The 24,602-nt window shown below is 38.0% G+C and overlaps 1 long non-coding RNA gene across 1 annotated transcript; it reads right to left on the bottom strand.

Moving 5' to 3' along the window:
• Positions 1–13,049: 13,049 nt before the first annotated feature.
• On the bottom strand, positions 13,050–14,340 carry LOC147493404 (uncharacterized). Its single transcript, XR_015198989.1, has 4 exons — positions 14,250–14,340; positions 13,997–14,164; positions 13,469–13,891; positions 13,050–13,383 (listed from the first exon to the last, which is right to left on the bottom strand). It is a non-coding gene; the product is annotated as an uncharacterized LOC147493404 (long non-coding RNA).
• Positions 14,341–24,602: the final 10,262 nt, after the last annotated feature.

The following is a 24,602-nucleotide window of genomic DNA, read 5'->3' as shown; positions in this document are numbered from 1 at the left end:
ATGTTATAACCCCTGTCATTCAACAAATCCAACCCATGAAAAATCCTCCAACTGTTCCCTACGAATTGGAAAATCCTCCAACTGTTCCCTACGAACTGACAAGGGGCATTTCCCAAATAATTCAGCACCTCCACATTAAGACGGAAAAAAGGCAACCTCATCCCAGCCTTCAATTGTCCATAACAAACAACTACTCCTCCACCCCAAGGAATGTAGTCACTATTAAACAAATTCCTCTCCCCCCTCAGGTCATACATGGCCAGGTCGGCCTTCAACCAACCAACTCCTCCCTCAGAGAAGCATAACAATCTTCCGACCTAGGCCTCCTCGCATCCTCAGCCCTCGTCTCCAACAGTGGAGACGATGAAGCCTCATCACCACTACAAGACCTAACTTCAACATCTTCCTCCTCATCACTTACTGTTCTCTCTCTCCATTCATCAATTTCAACATCACCACTAAAACTATCACTAGTCATAGACATTGAAAAATCAAAAGAAGAAGAAAATATCAAATTTTTAAAGTTGAAAAGCACAAACTTGATAGCAAAGGAAGAGAAAGTTTTTTTTCTTTCTTTCTTTCTTTCGCTCTGTTTTTTTCCTTTTGCTTGAAGAATGAACAAACGAAAACTTTTCACAAAACCAAAACCTTTACCAGCCCAAAACCTCGAGAAAATAAAAATCGTTTCGGTTTCCCACGCAAGCACAATCATGACTAGCCCACAAAATCGCCGTGATTTGGGCCCTTGTTTCAAAACCCAACTGTTCCCGCACATTTTCCGAAACCTAAATTCAAAACAAATAGCTGTCAGACACGTGTTTTCATACTTTATTTTTTAAAAACCGTCATTTTTCCACCCACCAGCTGTCCAAAGAACGGATAAAATAAAAATAAAGGGGGCTGTGTAAGTACCCTCCGTTCCACACTACAGTACACATGTCCACATACCAGGTTGTCCTCCTTCAACTCACCCCACACCATTAGATCGTACCCACGACCCAACACCCAGGTCGTCCACAGCATCAGTTACAACCATTTATGGAAGCAAATCAACTAGCGCAATCGTGGAACTCAATCAACGCCACAATCAAGAAGACATTAACTTTGTAACAGCAGAGTAATGGCGAATCATCAAGATAGCACACAAGGTGGATCTACACTTCATAATGGTCCAGAACAAATGTGGAATGTCAACTCGAACATCTATAAATAGAGAGAGATGAACTACGTAAGGCTTGATTCAAGTTTACCCCAAGAAACTTGATACGTAGGCAACTCTTATCCCAAGAAGAGTGCATACATTCTCAATCCAACACATCATCAGGTTGTAGATCCAAATTAACTAACATCTACAATGTGCTTCTTGTAGAATACTTTCATTTTAAGTTATAATACATAATTGAAACATGTATTTATTCAATTCATTTTTGTAATTATATAATTTATTAAATTTTAGCTAAACAAGTATCAGTCGGTTTTGACCGAGTTGAACCATAGTTGAACCATTTCAAAAAAAAAAACAACAGTTTGATTACTAGTTGGGTTTTCAAAACATTGCTGGTAAGTGGTAACTATTTCAGTTTTTAGTAGCACCAAGTTTAAAATCAATATCATATCAAGTCTCACAGTCTCACTTACCAAGTTACCCAAAGCTCAAAGGCCACACACATTTTCATTTTGACAAACTGGCTATAGTAGCCAAGCCGAGGGATGTGCAGAAATTTGAAAGGAGAAAGTGGAGAACATAACGTCTATACAAGGTTGCCCACATGCAAAATTTCACGTGTTGGTCCTGCAATGGTGGTGAGTTGGTGACAACAAGTGAAGTTGATGAAAGTGGGTCAGGCCTATCCCCACCTCTTCATCCATCGGTGACGGAAGTTGATCTTTATGATATATTTAGTAAAGTTGGTAAAGTTTCATTTGTTAGACTTTGTAGAGATCCTATCACCCAACTCTCTCTTGGTCGTGCTTGTGTCTACTACAGCCACTCACAACATGCTAAAATTGATGTTGAGTCCTTGAATTCTCAACCTATCAAGGGGAAAAATATCACGGTTGGGTTTTCAAACACAGAGAGAATTAAAAATGATAAGCTTTTCGTCAAGCGTTTACCACCCAACGAGTTATTATTGAGGGAAATTATGGTACTATTATTTCATGCAGGGTTCTCATTTATTGCAACGGGAATTCAAAGGGGTACGATTTTGTACAGTTTGAGGAGGAGCAAGCCGTGAGGTCTGCTCTCGCTCGTCATGGGGCGTCGGCCAATGGTGTTGAAATCTCGGTTGATTTTTTCATTTCCAGACAAGAGAGAGAAGAACTAGAGGAATGCCGGAAACACAACAGTGCCGACCCTGATATTTTGGCCTAAAACAAGACAATAGAATGTGGCCCCTATATGCATTAATGTTATAAATTTTTTTTAACTTGTGTTATTCAATATAATCCAAGAGAGAGCGAGTGAAGTGATTTTGTTATTTGACAGAAGAGTTTTATTTGTTTTTTTTTAGATATAGATAAAAGTTTGGGTTTTTTAATTGTGAGTTGGTTTAATGTTTTTTTTTAATTGTTTGTAACGAGTAGGGTAAGTATTTCCAAAGAGTTTAATAAGGAGTTGGGTTCTCGGGGATTGTGAGTGATTTTGTTATTTGGTAAAGAAGTTTTATTTGTTTTTTTAGATATAGATAAAAGTTTGGATTTTTTAATTGTGAGTTGGTTTAGTATTTTTTGTTTTTTTTAATTGTTTGTAACGAGTGGGAGTAAGGTAAGTATTGCCAAAGAGTTTGATAAGGAGTTGGGTTGTCAGGGATTGTGAGTGATTTTGTTATTTGGCAGATGAGTTTTATTTGTTTTTTTAGATATAGATAAAAGTTTGAGTTTTTTAATTGTGAGTTGGTTTAGTGTTTTTTTTTAATTGTTTATAACGAGTGGGGTAAGTATTGTCAAAGAGTTTAATAAGGAGTTTGATTCTCGGGGATTGTGAGTGATTTTGTTATTTGACAAAATAGTTTTATTTGTTTTTTTAGATATAGATAAAAGTTTGGGATTTTTAATTGTGAGTTGGTTTTGTGTTTTTTGTTTTTTTTTAATTGTTTGTAACGAGTGGAGTAAGTATTGCCAAAGAGTTTAATAAGGATTTGGGTTCTCGGGGATTGTGAGTGATTTGTTATTTGGCAGATGAGTTTTATTTGTTTTTTTAGATATAGATAAAAGTTTGGGTTTTTTAATTGTGAGTTGGTTTAGTATTTTTTGTTTTTTTTTAATTGTTTGTAACGAGTGAGAGTGCGGTAAGTATTGTCAAATAGTTTAATAAGGAGTTGGGTTCTCGGGGATTGTGAGTGATTTTGTTATTTGACAGAAGAGTTTTATTTGTTTTTTTAGATATAGATAAAAGTTTGGGTTTTTTAATTGTGAGTTGGTTTAGTGTTTTTTGTTTTTGTTAATTGTTTGTAACGAGTGGGGTAAGTATTCCCAAAGAGTTTAATATAAAGAGTTGGGTTCTCAGGTATTGAGAGATTAATTGAAATCATGTGTTTATTTTTTTCTTAAATATGGTTGGTTTATTTTTTGTCCTAAAGTTTATTGTTTTGTGTCGATAATAGTATGGCCCTTATTTTTTGTTTTGGTTTGGTGGCCCAAAACAATCACTTGGGTCACTTTGCCTCAGGGCCGACACTGAAACACAACACCATTTATATAGAGAATATGTCTAAACCAGGTTATCCTCAATCTATGTGGAATTATTGCATATATTATGGTGAAATTGTTGATTCATGTCAAAGAAGCAACCACAAACTACGATTTTGTTGTTTTTAAGAAACATGAAGATGAGCGATTCAGTGTCTGAATGGACGTGCTTTTAGGGATCAGCTCTTGTGGGATTTTGTTGTTTTTAAGAAACATGAAGATGAGTGATTTAGTGTCTGAATGGACGTGCTTTTGGGGATCAACTCTTGTGGGATTTTGTTGTTTTTAAGAAACATGAAGATGAGCGATTCAGTGTCTAAATGGACGTGCTTTTGGGGATCAGCTCTTGTGGGCTTGGAGCAAGTCCAAAAGAAACGAACAAGGCACTAATTTATATCTAAAAAACTTTGATGATAGCATAGATGATAAAATGCTCAAGGAGTTGTTTTCCGAGTTTGGAACGATAACATCCTTCCTGCAAGGTATGTCCTACACAAGCTTTTAATATCCTCATTATTTTTTCACCAGTATAAAACTCATTATTCTTTACTTCTCTTCAGGTCATGTTTGATTCTCAAGGGCATAGCAGGGGGTTTGGTTTTGTTGCCTTTTCTACCCAGTGCCCTCCCAGAGACAAAGCCACACAAACAAGCACTTTGGGTCCCCATTATTTTGGCAAAATAAGAGGTCACCAGTCCACCACTAGAGTCCACTGAACAGTTTAACGCACCTTGCAATATACACTTACTAAGAACAATATAATTTTAGACTTAATTGAAACTTATATATGGCTAATGAAATTATTAAATCCACTTGTTATTTCATAGATTACGAAGTCAAAAGATGCATAAAATCTTATTTGTTACATAAAACAAGAAGGAATTCGACTAAAAAGAAGAGATAACAAATAATAACGTTAGGCAAAAAATGCATCGATTTTTGTTTTTGACATGTGAATTTACACATATAAGGCCACATTTTAAGAGTTGGCTTCGGGCCACTAGAAACTCAGAGCCAACATTGTTTCTACCCCATAGAATGCCACTAAGGCGGTATGTTGTATTTTATCTCCAACATTAGTACATTCAACGTGTATGATTGAGGTTTTATTTATCAGTAGGCACCTTATTTTTAATAGGTCAAAGAAATGAATGGAAAGATGATTGGAAAAATACCTTTTTATGTTGATGTGGCCTAGAGTAAAGAAGAAAGGAAGGCAATTCTCGAGGTAGGAAACTCTAGACTTATCTATTGTTGATCAGGTGTTCCACACTTACGCGTCCTATGAATTTTTTATCTTTGGATGCTTGAATATCTTTACTTTTTGCACAAATTCCGCTACGAACTACAGTAGAATAGTATTTAAAATTGGTTGTCCTTTTTCACAACTATAAACACGATTTTATCTCTCGTTTGATGACTGCTTTGTTAATTAAATATGGCAATGTGTTGCATTTTAAAAGTATAAAGGGAATTACAGTTGTATGTTTATTTAATTACGGTTTTTGTAGTTTTTTGTCCATTGAATGACGTTTTCAGCACCTTTTATGTTATTGAACTCCAATTGTTGCCTTTAACCAACGTTCGAACAAAATATGGTAAGGTGCTTAGGATTATAGGGGCAAGGCCCAAAATATCGCCGATATATATGATATATCACCAATATATATATCGTTTTTTTGGTACACCGACATCGATATATCCGATATATATCTACCGAATATTGAATCCTTTTTTCCCCGATATATAATGAAATTTCCGATATAAAATTTTATATCGCTGATATAACCGATATATGTGATATTTACGATATATATCGTTTGACTTTTTGACCATTTTTTAATATAAATATCTGATATTTTTGATATTTTACGATATTTTTACGATATTTTTGATATTTTAGATAGTTTGGACTGGTCACAAAAAAATAGATATATTCGATATTTATGATATATCCGATATATATCGGTTTTTGGGTACACCGAAATATTCACCGAATTCGATATTTTAGGCCTTGTATAGAGTGCACACGTACGTAAACTTAGTTTCTCCATGTTTTGTCCCATCACGGAAACACACAAGTGGAAGACTATAATGTGATCAGGGGCCCCACGCAAGTTTCTTGGTTATGTCAAATTCCCATTGTCTGGGGCCATCTAAAGTTATTATACTATGTTTTTATACAATTCCAAAATATTTCAAACTTTTACATGAAAAATAGGAAAAATGAATTGTACCTAGATGGCCCCTGATGAATTGTACCTATAGGTACCTAGATTACAAGTCAAAATTCAAGTCAAAAATGAATTGTACCTATAGGAAAAATAGGGGGAAAAATGAATTGTACATTATTTTTGAACTCTTTTAACATATTGTTTCCAAACATAAGAGTAAATTCACATTACTTGATAAAAAAATAGAAAAAAAAGAAAAGATAATATCACATTACAATTTACAACTTAATAAAAACGTTCAATGTGTGTGCATGTAACTAGTGTCAATATGTGAGCATTGTATAAGATGTCCTGCTAAACTGCTCATCAAAAATTAAAAGTCCCTGCTAAATTAGTCAAATATTCTACACTTTAGGTGAGCATCCGATGCAATTGTAGCTGGAAGTCCAGGTTTTCTGATGGAATGGCTTGCCTGAACAGAGACAAATGGACCACAGTCTAGTCGTACTAGTATAGTTTCCTCTATGAGATCAACCTTAGTGGCCTCATGTGACCCAAGTAGTATTCTAGTTTCGTTGCATTATCAAATGGCTGTCCTGAATGTTTGGTGTAGTTCAGTTTATCTACTAAGTGCTTTGTGGGGCGCGACTGTTTTCTTACATTTGGATGAATTGTTTATGTTGTCGGTTCTATTTCAATATCCTTAACATTCTGCAGCATGGAATCCCTATCACTCTTTTTATGAGGCATGCTTTAGGCTTGGCCTTTAACTGTGTAGATGGTATGGGCATTGGAAGTATTCCACATGGTCATTTGGTCCATGTGTTGCAAGAAGTTTGAGTAAATTTGATTTTTTTTTTCTTCACTTATTTTTTTTGGTGATTCCATGGGGCACTCATCAAATTGGATTGGGTAACCCCTAAAAAAAAAAGAAATTTTACAAATTTGCCATATTACAAGTTTGCCATCAAAGCCTAAGCCCAGCAACCAATTCAACCGGTATCGCCAAAACGAACCCTCCGGATCGTTTCTGTTTACACTCAAACGACGTTGTCACGTAGTTTGAGTGTACACTCAAACGACTTGGCCAAGTCGTTTGAGTATACACACAAACGATATGGCCACGTTGTTTGAGTGCACACTCAAACTACGTGACCACATCGTTTGAGTGTACACTCAAACTACGTGGTCACATCGTTTGAGTGTTAGTTTGAGTTTGAGTTATACTCAAACTACATGGCCAAGTCGTTTGAGTGTATACTCAAACGATATGGACAAGTCGTTTGAGTGTTACTCACATTAACACTCAAACTACGCGACCATATCGTTTGAGTGTACACTCAAACGACATAAACCCGTCGTTTGAGTGTCTACTCAAACTACATGACCAAGTCGTTTGAGTATACACTCAAACGATATGGCCACGTAGTTTGAGTGTTAGTGTAAGTAACACTCAAACGACTTGTCCATGTAGTTTGAGTATACAATCAAACGACTTGGTCATGTAGTTTGAGTGTACACTCAAACAATGTGGGCATGTAGTTTGAGTATACACTCAAACGACTTGGTCACGTAGTTTGAGTGTACACTCAAACGATATGGCCGTGTAGTTTGAGTGTTAGTGTGAGTAACACTCAAACAACTTGTCCATGTAGTTTGAGTATACATTCAAACGACTTGGTCACGTAATTTGAGTGTACACTCAAACGACGTGGACATGCACTCAAACGATTCCAAACGCACTCAAACGATTTCAATTGAATTAGAAAAATTGAAATCCGATTTAAAAAATTGGGTTAGAAACAACACAATTACATCAATAAAACTACATGCACTCTGCACTCTTTATCTGTTATGACATAGTATCTTTATAACCAAGTTAAAACATGTTAAAATCTAAAATAATAATTTGTTTTATATCTAAACTTGTTATTATTATTATTTTTTTAATTGTGAATCATAAACTAGTTTGGGGTTTGGAGTTTAGGGTTCAGGGTTTAGAAATTTCGTACCAACATATTTCACTTAATTATTTGAAATAATAATTTGTTTTATATCTAAACTTGTTATTTTTTATTTTATTTGTAAAATTGTGAATCATAAACTAGGTTGGGGTTTAGGGTTTAGAGTTTAGAGTTATTTACAAATTTCCTACTAACATATTTTACTTAATTATTCAAAATAATAATTTGTTTTATTTATAAACTTATTATTTTTTATTTTCTTTTTCAAATTTTAAATCATAAACTAGTTTGGGGGTTTAGGTTTAGGGTTTAGGGTTTACAAATTTCATACCGACATAAAAAAAAATTAATTTCAAACATATTTCACTCAATTATCCAAATCTAAAATAATAATTTGTTTTATATCTAAACTTGTTATTTTCTATTTTTTTTTATTCAATTGTAAATAATAAACTAGTTTGGGGGGTTTAGAGTTTAGGGTTTACAAATATATTTCACTCAATTATTCGAAATATATCAAAATTTTAAATATATATAAAATACTCATTCACTCAGTTTAGAGTTTAGGGTTTACATAGAATACTCAAGTTTCTCTACATATTAGAATACTTAAGTTTCTCTAAATGGAACATGAAGATGAAGAAGAAGCATTTGAGGTAATGTTTGAGGTACAATAACAAATTAGAGAAGAACAACAAATTAGAGAATGAGAAAATAGAAGATATGTTGAAAGTGAAGAAGTGGAACAAAATGTTGAAGGTCAAGGTGAAGAATTTGAAGATGCGACAAGTGGAGCAAATGAGATGCCGAGAAATCGTCGATGACAAAGTGCAAACCTAAATAATGAGGTAACGCTTGATTAAAATGAATACAAAACAATTTATTGATTGAATGAATGAATGGACACAAAACACTTGAATGAATGCAAAACCCGAGCCCAAACGACATGGCTGGGTCGTTTGTGAACACTATAGAACTACATGGCGGTGTAGTTTGAGAACATTATAGAACGACATGGCGGTACGGTGTAGTTTGAGAACACTATAGAACGACATGTCCGGGTCGTTTGGTTACACTATAGGACTACATGGCTGGGTCGTTTGGTAATACTATAAAACGACATGTCCGGGTCGTTTGGACTAAATTTAATTAAAAGTTTTTTTTTTTTTTTTTTTTTGTGACTTTGAAACTAAATGCAAATTGTTTGAGACTCTTATTTTATTATTCTATATGTAGAATTCTTTGCCGCTATCCGGGAACCGATCCTCTGCAAACTCGAATGATGTGGATTGTCAACCGATTTTAAGTGATACAACAGAAATTTTTACAACGGAAGATGTATGATTGAGTAGGCATTGATTTCATTTTTTTTTTAAATTTTCTAAATGTAATTTTATTAGTGTATTAATAATAGTTGTTGTTTTTTATGTGTTTAGGTCTTTCATACACGTAGCAAGGCAATCGGTTGGGCAACCGCTAGAGGAAGACAAGTTAATGTTGTTGTGGTTATTAAAAAGTCGGAGTGTGCCAAAGGAAACCGAGTAGCAAGATTGAATTTGGCTTGTGAGTGCTCGGGTGTGTATCAGTCACACAAGAAGGAAGGCGAAGAGAGGGCTAATAAGAGAAGGTTGGGAACCAAGAAATCGGGATGTCCATTTAAGTTAAAAGGTGTTTTCCAATGCGGCACTGTCGATAGTTGGAAAATTGTCGTTCTTAATGGTGTTCACAACCATCCATTGGCGAAGACCCTTGAGAGACATGCATTTGCCACTCGACTGACCGTTCCAGAGTTCGAGTATTTGTCAGAGATGAGTAAGTGTGGAATAAAACCTAAACAAATTTTGGATTCCATCAAGAATAGGTATCATGATAACATCTCTAGTATATCCCAAGTTTACACTGCAAGGCAGAAGGTGAGAAAATTGGATATGAACGGTCTCACACAATTGCAGAGATTGCATGAGTTGTTAGCAAAAGAACATTATTTTGAGGAGTTGAGACAGGATGAGAATACCGAGGAGATAACGGGATTGTTATGGGGCCATCTAGAAGGTGTTAAGTTGGCTCGGACTTTTCCAACAGTTTTCATGTTAGACGCTACCTACAAAACTAACAGGTATCGATGGCCTTTCGTACAGTTTGTTTGGGTGACTTCAACGTGGAAATCTTTCACCGTGTGTCAGGTGCTGCTTCAGTCTGAAACAACAGTCGGCTATGAGTGGGCCCTGCATCATTTTAGTGGCTTGCTTGGTGACATAAGCCTATTTGTGATCGTGTTTGACAGGGACTTGCCCCTGATGAGTGCCGCTGACAGAGTTTTCCCTAACGCACACAAACATCTATGTAAATGGCATATCGCTACGTGCGTCCTTTCAAAATGTTACGATATTTTTCCAACTACAGAACTTGTAGAGAAGTCCCAGTTCTCTTGGAACACTGTAGTCAAATCGAAGACATAGGTTATTTTCCAGCGTAGATGGGATGCTTTGGAAAAATATTACAGGGTTGAGTACTCCAATTTTGTTAGTTATTTGTGAGAGACTTGGTTTCCTCACAGGGATCGATTCGTATGTTGTTGGACTGACCAACACATTCACTTTGGGAGTACAACGACCAATAGAGTTGAAAGGTCTCATGCTCAGGTGAAGCGTGTACCAGGAAATGCAAATTGTCATGATTTTTTGAGTATGTTTAGCTTAATCCACCCGATTCTAGAGATCCAGATGTCCGAGATTAGAGCTACCTTCGAGAGAAGTATGATTGTAACTCAGCACCACCACCAGATTCCTTTGTTTCGTGAACTCAGAGGCCTTATCTCACGCAAGTGTTTGGACTTGTTATTTGAAGAAATAGATACCTGCATAAAGCGTGTTAAAGATGGAGAGATAAGGTGTTGGTGTTATTTGCGCACGAGCCATGGACTGCCATGTGCTCATGAATTAATTGAGTTTGAAGAGCAAGAGCGGTCCATCCCTTTGACTGCTATCGACCCCTTTTGGAAAACATTGTCTGCTTCTCCCAATGTGTCAGTTGGTGTTGGTCCCGATGTTACACCTTCGATGGACTTGTTTATGAATAGGTTTGCAATGGTTTCTGAAGAAGAGCAGAGGGTTATGATTAGGAAGCTTATGGAGATTGCCGTACCAGAAAGTACATGGCTAGTACCGCCTCGTGAGGAAGCAAAAACCAAAGGTCGGCCGAAAGGTAGCTGCAGCAGAAAGCTTCCAATTGGAGATGATAACTCTTCAAAGCGAGATCCATCTCATTTTGAACATTCTCAACGTGACCATGAAGAGTGGGTCTCGTCACAACCAAACACTACGCCCACCCAAAACACCCACACCACACCAAAAAAGAAGTCTTCTCTAAAAATACCACCCAAAACATCCACACCACACCAAAAAATAAGCCTTCTCCAAAAACACCAAAAACAACCACACCAAGAAATAAACCTTCTCCAAAAACACGAAAAACAACCACACCAAGAAATAAGCCTTCTCCAAAAATAGTCACACCATGAAATGTGAGAGATGGCTTAGACTTTGGAAAGACGAGGGGTCCTAAGGATTACGGGTTGGATATTCCTGAAGAAATGCATAAATACATTGTTAAAGTTCATGACCCTGTTGGCGATGACAACTACGGTTGTAGAGCTTTCTGCATTGCATTAGGAAGAAGTCAAGAAGAATGGCCACAGATGAGAAGGGAGTTGTACGAAGAGCTTACTGACAACCTCCCCCTTTATTGTACTTTGTACAATCAAAGTGAGGTTTTTTATTCGATGAAGGAAATCCTACATGAAGAAGGTTACGCACCCTTAAATAAGTGGATGAGCATGCCCTTTGCTGGATACTTATTTGCATCAAGATTTAATGTTGTCCTTCTGCATTTAGGAGTTCGTCAGTGTTTCCTTCTCATGTCACTGAGAACCCAAGCAAATCCTAAGAGAGTGACCCAAGTGTTGGGTAGCGCATATGTTGGTGGAAATCATTTTGTCAATGTTGAACTTGTTGAAGATTGTCCGGTTCCTCTAGTAATGCGCCAATGGCTTAGAGCTCGATATGATATTGTTGAAAGTTGGAATTTAGCCTTGACATCAAGGCAATTGCAATTTATGGCATTGAACATTCCCAATTTAATATGGGAAAACGAGCTCGTTGAAGACCCAACAGTACATGTTATTGACTAAATTGTTTGTATATTGTCGATATGATATTTTGATGTAATTTGTATTTTGATGTAATTTGGAACAAGTGTAATTTGATTTGATTTTTATGTTATCAATGTTAGGGCTTTTATTTGATTTGATTTGGAAATCGAGTAATCGACTAAGCTGATTCGGACGGTAATCGAGTGATTTGGAAATCGAGCGATCGACTAAGTGATATATTGATGTAATTTGATATTTTGATGTAATTTGGAGCAAGTGTAATTTGATTTTATTTTTATGTTATTTGGAAATAATGTTAGGGCTTTTATTTGATTTGATTTGGAAATTGAGTGATCGACTAAGTTGATTCAGACGGCAATCGAGTGATTTGGAAATCGAGCGATCGACTAAGTTGATTCGGACAACAATCGAGTGATTTGGAAATTTAATGATCGACCAAGTTGATTCGGATGACAATCAAGTGATCGACTAGTTGATTCGGACTGCAATCGAGTGATTTGAAATAATGTTCGTATGTTGTCAATAATGACCGAAACTACACGGTCAAGTCGTTTGGCTTTAATCCTAAACAACCCAGCCACATCGTTTTGGATTAAAGAAAAACGACATGAACAAGTCATTTATATTTTATACCAAACGATGTGACCATGTCGTTCGGTATAAAAGTAAAACGATCTGGCGAAGTCGTTTGGCCTTTAGACCAAACGATGTGGCCATGTCGTTTGGTATAAAGGCCAAACGACTTGACCATGTCGTTTGACTTTAATCCCAAACGATGTGGATGGGTCGTTTGGGATTAAAAGAGAACGATCTGCCGAAGTCGTTCGGTATAAAGGGAAAACGATCTGATGAGGTCGTTTGACCTTTATGCCAAACGATGCGGCTGGGTCGTTTGGAAAAAAAAAATTCAAAATTCATTTTGTTTTTACAACACTTTCATATTCATCAAATTCCACTTAATTCCATTCAAACATCAAATATCAAACACCCATTCATCAAATTCATCCATTCATATTCATCAAATTCCATTCAAACATTAAACATTATTCATCCATTCAAACATCCAACATTCATTCAAACATCATATCCATCCAGTCATTCGAAGTTAACAAAATTACAAACCCTAAACTGAAACAAATTACATCCATCAAACTAAAACTGAAACAAAGTTAACAAAGTTTCAAATAATCCATCCATCAAACAAATTACAAAGTTACAAACCCTAAACTGAAACAAATCATGAACTATAGCGCCCACCAATGTACTTGCACCTAGTCAAGTTGTACGCCTATTCGAAGGAAGACCTTGCTTCCTCTGGCATATCATTCCCAGCCAATTGCAGACCTCTCTCTAGCAAACGACTGGTTTCATCGATGACGTCGTTCTGTCAAAAAAAGGAAAATCAAGATAAGTTACCAATCGAATGCAAAAAATCACAGTTAGAGAAACTCAATTAAAAATCACAATACTTATAATCGGTGAACAGTTAGGCAGTGTCTCCAGGGAGGGATGAATAGGAAGAAGCTCAGGGTTCACCAAAACTACATGAGAATTCCTCGTATACCAAGTCATGTAGTTTTGATGACACTCCCATGGATAAGATGAGATAGGTCCTCGGTTGCAGGGTTGGATCACGTGATTGTGCCACGACTCCCAGTAAAGTGGCCCAATATTGGTCCAGCTCACCTCATACTCGCGTCCTGCCACAGTTCTTGTTCTCCAATTTGGTATTGGAGGATCTTTAGGTACAAGTTGCATGTGACCCAACTGATGCACCACCCTTGCGACAGCGTAAAGCTCAACAATGTTGAAAAAACATAGCAATCCCTAAAAAAATGCAATGTCATCGATCGGGTTTGTATCTCTGACATTTTTGTAGGGATGCCAAACAACTTGAAACAAAATCAAATGTGTCATTAACAACTCCAATGATCAATTACTAAAAAAAAAAAAATAAACAAACTTAAATACTTACATACATTAAATTTAATACTTACATTGAACTCATTCAAATCATCAATTATCGCTCGATAAAACTGCAATGCATAGGTTGTATCGTAATAGTGTGGAGCGACTGGGATGTGTCTATGAGCACGCGGCTGAGACGAGGTATAGTTGAAGTTTGGGACTGTCATGAATACCGGAAAATACTCATAGATCCATGCCTAGATATACACAAATAGTTAACATATTGATAGAGTAATAAAATTAACATTAAAAAAAATAAACTCTAAAATACTCAAGTTTTACCTGTAGAAGAGTCATATAGCCTGTAACCCCTTTCACCTTCGCACAAGTGGCAGCCTCGAGACCTCTATACAAAAACGCCAAAATTGATGCATGATAAGAGCCCAAAACTGTAGTTTTAACCCTGTAACAGACATACTTTTGACCAATTATGTGAGTAATAATTAAGAGTTAACACTGATTACGTGTTTTTATGCATTTCAGGCTTCAAAGTCCATTATGTGCAAAAATGTGCCACTTTAGCGAAAAAAAGAGCAAAAGTCCGTTACTAAGGAGTTCCGTGATTAAAGGCCAAGATTCAAGAAGACAAAGCCTTTCTAAAGCCTGGTCAAAAGCTGAAAAGTCGACGCGGGCAGAAACAGCACACAAAGTCAGCAGAACTTCCGAAGGCCATATCTTTGGACTCAGACCTCGGAATGGGGCCTACCTTATGTCAAAACGACCGGCTCGGAAAGAGCTTTCAAACGGTCTAAGCCGTGATCCAATCAGAGGAGAAGAAGTGGACAAAAAGTCTGTTGAAGCCAACTGTAGCTGAAGAGGCCTTTTTGGACTGAAAGAATTGGGTTTTGGGCCTGATTCTCTGGCCCAAAACATGGCTCCAAGCTCATGCACGATTTTGGATCTGAAAGTATAAAAATAAAAGCTTAGCTCTTTGTTAATGGTAGATAGTTAATGGTAGATAGGTTAGAGTAAAAAGTAGCCATTAAAATAGCTTCTAGATCTAGTTTTTATTTAATTGTTTTTAATTAAGTTTAATTTCAATCCAATTCTTGTTTTAGATTAAACTATTAGAATCATTACTCTTAATTAGTTTGATTAATAAAATAGCTAGTTGTTAAATTTCGATTCTTGTCATTTACATTTGTGTTAGATCTGATTCATTTATTACTTGTTATTCAATTCTTAGTTATTAATTAGATTTTAATTATTGTTTAATTTAGATTAGTAAATTTCAATTATTTATATCATGTTTAGTTTAAATGTAATCGGAAATGATTGCGTAATGATTCTCGGCTAAACCTCCATTAGAGGGGGTTGAGAAGCCTTGATGAAAGCTTGATTCTAACTATCGTAGAATCGTCGTAATTTCCTTTCCACTCTAGAAACGATTAGTTCACCATGAGAATGGGTTTAATCGTTCACATGCTAGTTATGAATTGGTAGGAATGCCATGTGTAATTAGGGATTAGGAAGAACCAATTGTTCTCGCTGGGCGATTTAATTCGATTACTGACGATTAAATTCGTTAATAGGATTAAGTCGAGTTAAGGTGGAATCAATCCCCCTCTAACTCCTTATCGTAGAACAACGTAGCATTCCCTTTAGTTGTCCTAATAGTTGACTAGTGCATCTTGTGGGTAGTTGCATCGTAGTCTAGTTGCCTTTTCGTAAATCTCTCATTAGACCTTAAGTAGAGTAATTACACGTGATAACAAGCATGCGGAAGGACTAGGAGTGGAACGAATCACTCTACTCCACTATATCTCATAGGATTGAGAGTAGAATCTTTGATAAACATAGACCCATAAGATTAGTTTTAGTTTACTTACGTTCTGAGTTCATCGTTCATTTCGTAGGAAAGCTATTCAAATTTATCTTATCAAATGGCGCCGCTGCCATCTGAGTTTCACTTTCGCATTGTTTTCGTAGTGTTAGTACTTTTCTTAAAGTCCTATTTCACCCACCCACCCGTGTTTGATTCATACTGTGGTTATCCAATTCAACGTTAGAAAATTCCGGGAAAAAGTACACTGAGCGCGATCACAGCCCTAGTAGCGCACTCACTGCTATATAGCTTGGAACAAGAGCGACCACCCCCTAAAAAACACCGTAATTTGAAAGTTACCCGAGCGACCGATCAGCGCTTTATCTACGCACCAGCGCCGCTTTGTTAATTTTTTTTTTTCGGACGGTTTGATTCAACGTTGTTTTTCAATTTTTTCAGTGTTCTAACTTGTTATATACACTGAACACGCGTAAACAAGACGCTATTCATAAGCCGAAGCAAGGACGAATCAGGTATTCCTTTCTTCCACACCTCGCATCTCCTGTTAGAGGTTTATACTAGTATATCATAATTGTTTGGAGTGTTGATGTGTTTAGCTAAGTTTGGTTTTAGCCTTGTATGAGATTAAGGTCTGGCCGAACAAAAACACAGAACGTAATTACACAACAACGCGTCAACAAACAAGTCTATCTAGTATACCACCCACTACACCTCTAGCTACTATTTCACACACATCACGACCAATGCCCGACGAAAGAAGAGACTCCTCTCCCTGACTTCTACAAAGCCTTGAGCGATAGCCCCAAATCTTGCATCGTTCTAGCAGACCCAGTGGGGGATTTTCGAATCCCCCCAAATATTTTTAATTTGTTACCCGTTTTTCATGGATTAGACCATGAAAAACCTTATCAACATCGTAGGATTGAACAAGTCCTAACAACATTCCACCATCCCTACGGTTGGTGCGGAACAAATTAAACTCAAGGTATTCCCTTTCACCTTAGCCGATAAAGGCGTCTTGGTTAACGCCCAAACGCCTAATTCTGTGGACTCGTGGGCTAAACTTGTTCAAATTGTTTATGGAACATTTTACCCACCCCTAAAGACGGACGAGATGCTTTCCAAGATTCATTTCTTTTCGACAAAATCCTCATGAATCATTTTCAGAGGCTTGGAATCGTTTTACCGATCTCCTTATAGAGTGTCCACATCATAATTTAGCGAAAGACACGTTAGTTAAGATGCCTTTTCAAAGGACTTCTACACCACCATAAAGAAGTCCTAGACATAATGAATGGGGGTAGTTTCTTAAGTAAAGGAGCCTCGGAGGCATATAAATTTTGGAAGATCGGACTAAAAAGCGTAATAATAATGGGGGTAGTGATGATTACTCCGCTCCGCTAGTTTTTCTTCAACGATTAAGGCTACCCGGTATGTTTGAGGTTAAATCGGATCCCGAGCTTAAAACTCTAATTGAATCCCTCACAAAAAGGTAGAGGCCATTTCTGTACAACAAAAGCCAATCCCCGTCATGAATGTAAATTCAAATCCATGTAGTTTCTGTTGGAGCCCTGAGCATCCCAACTCACACTGTCCTATTGCCTATGAACAGGCTTGTTCCATTAATAGTGAACCTAACGCCCCTTGGAGACAAAATTCCAACTTCGGTTGGAGATATAACCAAAACGTCACACCTCTAGGGTACAATAATCAATATGTTAGGCCTATGCACAGCTTTAACCAAGCCCCACTACAACAAGGACAGGGTCAGGGTAATTTTAATAATTATAACAACCAAGCGCAACCTCGACAAGGTCAAGCACAAAGTCAAGGTAGTTATAATAATTATAATGCTAATAGAGGTATCGTTCCAGTAAATAATAACTATCAAAATCCACCCATAAATAATTCACGTGAAATAGTTCCAGTCACACCACCCGTGACTACTACACCCACACAACCGGATCGTCTTGACACCTTTATACAAGTGAGCCAAAAACTTTTCCAAACCATGGCTCAATCTAACCAACAGCTTGTACAATCCGTTAATAATTTAACCCAACAGTTGGCTCAAAATAAAGCCCAACCCAAAGGTGTGTTTCCAGGTCACGCAATACCTAATACTAAAACAACAAATACAGCCTTTGAGGTAACCGATAATACTAGTAAGGAACATGAAAATGTAGGTGAGCTAAAGGCCATCACCACTCTCCGTTCTGGCAGAGTGGTTGATAACAAAGTAACTATGCCTATAGTTACCCCACCAAGAGTAACCCACCTGCTATATTACTAGATACGAAATAGAAACTGAAGAGCCTACCACTGTAGAGGTACCAGTTACAACACAACCTAAGAAACAGGAAGCCACGGTTAAACATCCAGGTAATACCATTGCTAAATATAGACAGAAACCACCGTTTCCACAAAAATTAGCCATGTTAACTAGGGATACAAATTATGAGGAGATTAGGGATGTTTTCAAGAATCTAACTATAAACCTTCCCTTCCTCGAGCTATAAAAAGCTACCACACCATGCTAAGTTTCTTAAGGAATTGTGGTACTACTAGGCGTAAGACCAATATACCAAAAGACGCCTTTTTAACGTAACAATTCCCAACTTTATCCGAACATAATGGAATTGTTAAGTACAAGGACCCCGGGTCGCCCCTCTTGTATAATGCACCTTAGGAGATTCCTATCGACGACCATCGTTATTAGACTTGGGGGCTAGTGTTAACTTACTCCCGTTTTATTTTGTATGGACAAATAGGTCTAGGCGAGATGCAACCCACTAAAATGACGTTGCAATTAGCGATCGGTCTATTAAGTATCCTAAGGGTGTCGTCGAAAATGTTCTCGGTAAAAATTCAGGATTTTACTATCCGGGCTGATTTTGTCATCCTCGACGTAAGTCGATTAACGACTCTGTCCCGATCATCTTAGGGCGTCCTTTCCCGGCACCGCCAATGCGCTCATTAATTGCCGCGATGGTTCAATGTCCATGTCTTTTGGCCATCTTGTCATTGTTGAAGTCAATGTTTTTAAAACAAAGACACAGTTACCCGATTCGTCTATAGATGGAGAGGTTAGCATGATCGAGAGCTTTGCTCGAGATTATTTCAACAACACGTTCCCGGATAATCATATGCCCAAATTTCTTTCCTTTGGAAGTTCAGACTCCAAGATTTCCATCCCTACACTAGTCGATACACATATTACGGATGAGGATGAGATAGATGACTTTCTCAAAGATGTAGAAGACTATCATAGTAACGAGGATATGACTAATCTAGATGAGCAATTCGATGAGTTTCTTAGAGCAGGTGATGATTCACCCTATCAAGAACTACTTTGCACAACATCCACCTCGACTTCCCTCCTTCCACCCTTTGAAAGGAATCTCGAGTTTGCACTCGATCCTTTTGTTTCTCCCCGTGCTCCATAATTTTTAAATCCACCTAGTAAACAAATAATACTTGAAGAAGGACAACCCATTTGACACCTTCATTTTCAGATTTGAGACAGTCCCTACACACACAATGAATGAGTTTTGTGCTAAAACCACATCCTCATTGTTTACAGGCTGTCTTTCTACAACTTATCCATATCCACCATATTCTCCACAACCATTCACTTTTCCACACTTATTTACTAGAACACCCACTCATTCAAAAATGAAAAAGAAGGTGCATGCTAGGTTACGTAATAGGGTTATCCGACTTCGCTTTCATTTCACTAGGCTGCGTCATAGGAAATATTGGTGCTTGATTGTGTTTGGATATGTTTTCTGTGATAATTATTTATGGAATGATCCACAACTATTTCAGTTGTTGATATATGGTAAACTGCATGTTCATACATACGTTTAGATAAAGTCTCGAGTATTTGACTATAAATGACTCAACTTTTGTGTTTGGTGCATTTCCTTTCATTTCCATATATTGGTGAGTGCACCATTAAGGTAACCAGGCCCTCCCTATGGAGTGTGTGGCTGTAAGTACCGGATCCTAAGTCCACGTTTGACATAATTCACGTTTTCCACTCTTTTATGTTTTCTCGGATTTTTGAGTCATGTTTCTCTATGGGGTGAATTATGTATTTCTTGTTTATTGTTTTCTTTTTAAAATTAAATATAAATATATATATATATATATATATATATATATATATATATATATATATATATATATATATAAAATAAAAGTCTCTCGAATCGACTTTAAAAGACCATCGCTAAAAACAAATTTTCTAAGCTCCGTTGTAAAAATTTGTTTGGGGGTGGTGTTAAATGTTTCGTCCTAGAATGTTTATGTCCCATTAGAGTTGTTTAGGTCGTTTAATTGTATAACGATTCGGGTTGACATAATCCATAATTTTAGAGTCCAATTGTTCGCATAACGTACGTCATGCACGCACTTCGAGGCGTTTTCCACTATCTTATATGTCATCCACGGTCGGAATAGAGTGTTTTATGGATCAGTGGATTGGAAATTCTCTCCTGATCATTTTCATATCTCATTCACAAAAATCGGACCGGTAACGAAGCGGCAATTTTGATTTGAAGTTTCGCGAAAAATCGAAAAAAATCAAAAATTTCGATTTGGGCTTGGGCCCAACCCGCGCCCACCAACAGCGCGACCGCGCCCTTACCTTAGCCAACAGTCGCGATCTTCTTCTCCATACCGCCATTAACGCCTAAACCTTCAACAAAACCTAAAAAAAAAAGAAAAAAAAAGAAAACCTAAATTAACCACGCCCCCAATTCAAATCGATTTCAAATCTAACCTAAAAGCTTCCCACCACAACCCCCACCGATACACATCACCAAAAACCACCGAAAACTCCAAATTTTGGTGCTGCCACGCCACCACTCCACCACCACCACTGTTGCTTCAGTTGGTCAATTTAAATCCCACCACCACATCCCATTTAAACCCCCACTACATTCCAAACTTCCAATGGCTCAACAACGCCGAATTTTGCCGGAGCAAGCTTTTACCGACGACCACTTCGCGTCGTTCTACGGTGACGAAATGATCAGTTGAGACAGGAATAGCTTGTGGTACTCGACTGAAGCCTATTACCACGAGGACTTAGTCAGACGGCTCTACAATACGAGGGAGTTGGAAGGGACTAGGATTTTTGTTGTGGTGGGGAAGAGGAGGAAGGAAGTGACGATCGGGTTGTTATTAAGATTCTAGGCATTCCGCCTAGAATCCATCCGATGTCACCTGCAGGAGTCCCAACATAATGGGGTAGAGCCATTGATGAACGAGGGCGGTTATTGGAGGGGACTACAATGCGAGATCGCATTGTGTTCGACAGGCTTCCCTTAGGACCAACCAGCTGGCTGCAGCTCAGTGGATTGGTCGAAACGTCCTAGGGAAGGAGAAGGTCAGTGACATCGGCCTGAACTGTCTCCATATCTTATGGATACTCCAGGAGCAGAAGTACGAGTTCTGTATCTTGGAGTTTCTGCTTAGCATGATTAGGGGAGTAGGAAAGTCTGTTGCCCCTCTCCCTGTGTTGATAACCAAGATCATGTTGAAGTTGAGAGCAGCTCGCGACGGCGATAGGACTTACATCACCCTACACCGTAACCCGCATCTATAGGGAGTGTGTCCAACGAGTGTGGAGGTTTGGTGAGGATAGAGAAGAAGAAGAAGAGGGTGGAGAGGAGGAGAATCTTTGAGGAGGGGGGGAAATCGAATGCCTCGGAGGATGAGGAGGATTTGGCGTGTTTTGATCGCGGATGCCTTGGAGAGAGGTTTGGTCGATCACGAGAGCATGGCTGTGATTCATCGTGGCATCGCGTTAAGCTCAACACTATCTGCGAAGACCTCCGGACTCGGCGAGCAACGATGCATCATAACTTCGAGGTCCGTTACCCGGAGAGGGCGAGAGGTGGGAACAGATGAGGGCGAGCTAGAAGCTCGGCGCCCGGTTCGGAAGAGATGCTTACGATTCCCACCTCACGGGACTCTCCTTCGAGGACACACCATCGAGGCCTGAAGCGTCGTCGCCGAAGGGCGAATGGTGCCGCCCATCGAGCCCCAGGGCGATCTCCGGACCGTGTGCCCTCCGCTACCAGTTCCGGAGTAGTTAGGGATAACATCGTTTGATGTTTTTTATGTTTATTTGTAGTTTCATTATTGTTATTTATTTTAATGTAAGTTTATTTCCGTAATTTGAATTTTGTAGTGAAATGTACTCCGAATGAAAATTTTAATATAATGCGGTTATTTTTATTATGTGTGGTTGTCTCATATTGATCCCACCTTCCCAAATTGTTTGGGGTGGTTTTATCTATTCCAACATGATTTTTAGATAACCCTCGTGTTAGAATTTATTGCGGAGTCAAGGTGAAAATATGGCCGTTTAGGCATATCCAGGAATAAGTATAAGGGTAGGATGAAATCTAGATTAAATAGGTAGATTCTATCATAAATTCAACCTAAAAGATACTAGGTTTGAATTAGAATCAAGATAATGAGTTGTTTCCGTTTTCGGGTTTGGAAATTTTAGAATTTCCAGAAACTGCCGTAAATACTTTTGGCAACTTCCCGATCCATTTTAGCAGCTAAAAACCTATATAAACTTCATACATTCTACACTCACAACTCACACTACACCTAAACTCCATCACTCACCTTTCCCTCCGACGATTCCCATGTGTCGGCTCATTTTCCGAAGTTTCAAGAACTCCGAAGCGCATTCTCAAGCCCTCTGAGAACACTTTCGCTCGTATATTTTTCACATTTTTGTCGAGCGCTTCTTCCCAAAGCTGAGCGGACCGTGCTCAAAACACTGGAAATTTCAAATACTCGAGGCCTTTCAAGGCTCTATCGAGCGCACTCGCGCCTTGACTTCCGTGGACCAGAAAATTTCCAATTTTCTGCGGGTAGTATCCGGATCATTCGCAGCTATTCCAGAGCGTAATTTTGAGATGACATCTCTAACACTGATACCGGAACAGTCTTTCGAAGATTTGTTCCAAAGCACTACTTATGGTGATTGGTTTCGCGAGGCGATCACATACGTTGGCTGGGAGCCGCTTATGGTAAGACCGAATGCACTTTATTCTCCAACACTAGCATCTTATTTTTACGATAACTGCATTTTCTTTGAAAGACCAGATGGAGAACACTCCATCAACTTTGATAATGAACCAATGGAAATTACCAGGTTCTTGCTAGCATTTGTTCTTGGACTTGCTATGCCCGCTGAAATACAAGACCCATGGTGCTATTGGGTAGATAATATGTATGTCTACACTTATGAGTTTTGCATGAGTCGTATGGGGCGGGCATTTTCCGTATCGAGGACCAAAGGGGACTATAACGTCGCTTTTGGTAGCCCTTGTCCATGAACATAGGAACTGTTATGTTTTGGATCATGCTAAACATTTTAGGGGAATGACGTTTTCTTACGTGAATGATGCCACTTGCGGCGTTTTCCTTTGCTTTAGCCACGGGGCGTATGTGTCATGACCTTCCCGAACCTTGATGTCTAGTTTAGCTCGATCCCATAGCATGAGGCATAAGTTCCTTCTTATGCCTGTCTAGTTTCCGTATTATGCTATGTTTCTTTCCCCGCTTTTTGTACACGTTTCACGGATTGGATTACGATCGACACTGTACGACCCACCAATAGTATTATTCGATCTTTCCGTGCAATGACTTGGCAAGGGTGGAGGATACAACCTCATCAGGTTGCACCCTACACCCCATCAAACAAAGTGGCTCTTAATAGGTTAGCAATAATAGATGATAAATGGCGGGAAGCCTGACAAATTATCATGGCATGGCAGGACGCAAAGGAACCTCACTTCTTTATGGAAGAAGAGGATGAGGAAGATGATGAGTAATGCGGGAGATAAGGTAAGTTTCATTCTAGTTAGTGTCTGCTTATGTCCCAAGCAATTTCATTCTTATTAACCCCATAATGGGTAGAACTTCATTATAGAGTTGTGTCGGTTTTTATTTCCTTTATTAGCACGCGTTCTAACTTTGTTTTGCGGATGTTCCCCAATTTCACACGCGTTTCAATGGTATTTTTCTTACCCTCTTTATTTCCAATGCTTTGAGGACAAAGCATGCTTCTTGTTTGGGAGGGGGGGGGGGGGGGGGGCATAGAAACACGTGTAATTAAGGCATCTGTTAGGATATAGATAGAGTTAATATGCATTTGTTTTCTAGTTAAAATTTTAAAAATTCAAAAATATAAATAAATAAGTTCATGCTATACACTTAGGAATAGTGGTATTGTTTTCCTTCTCTATGCTCTTAACAATCTAGAAGTCTCAATGTAGCTTTTGCATTAGAATAATTGTTAGAAACTTAGGTTAATATATAGGTAATAATCTTTGCATCTATCTATAAATATATTACATGAGTATCTATGATTGTTAGCAGTAAGTTTATGAAATCTAGGCTAGAGTACTTATTCTACAAATCCTGTGAGAATATAGCCTAAAGCCTTATATGAGCGAAACATTTGAGAAATGACACAAGGGAGAAGTAAAATCCGGATAGAGAAATCACACGTCCACTTGCTTGATCACTATGCCATATCCTAAGCGAGAATTTAGGCCCTTTTTGGATCGAAATAGCCAAAAATTCAAACCTATGAATAATTTCCGCTAGTAAGCCCCTCGAGCCTTTCTTTAGCCTTTCATAAACCACAATCCCTTTTACCCTGTTACAAAACAAAAACAAAATAAAAAAAATAATAAATCAACCTACCCAATTTAGAATAAGTCTAAGAATAGAATGAGGAAAAAGAAGAAGAGAAAAACTTGTGTAAACAAAAGTTAGTTAATTGCTTGAAAAATAAAGAAAAAGAAGTT

This window comes from Coptis chinensis, chromosome 6 (genome assembly GCF_015680905.1).
Source record: "Coptis chinensis isolate HL-2020 chromosome 6, ASM1568090v1, whole genome shotgun sequence".
Lineage (NCBI taxonomy): Eukaryota > Viridiplantae > Streptophyta > Magnoliopsida > Ranunculales > Ranunculaceae > Coptis > Coptis chinensis.
This window is presented reverse-complemented; position numbering and strand designations above follow the sequence as displayed.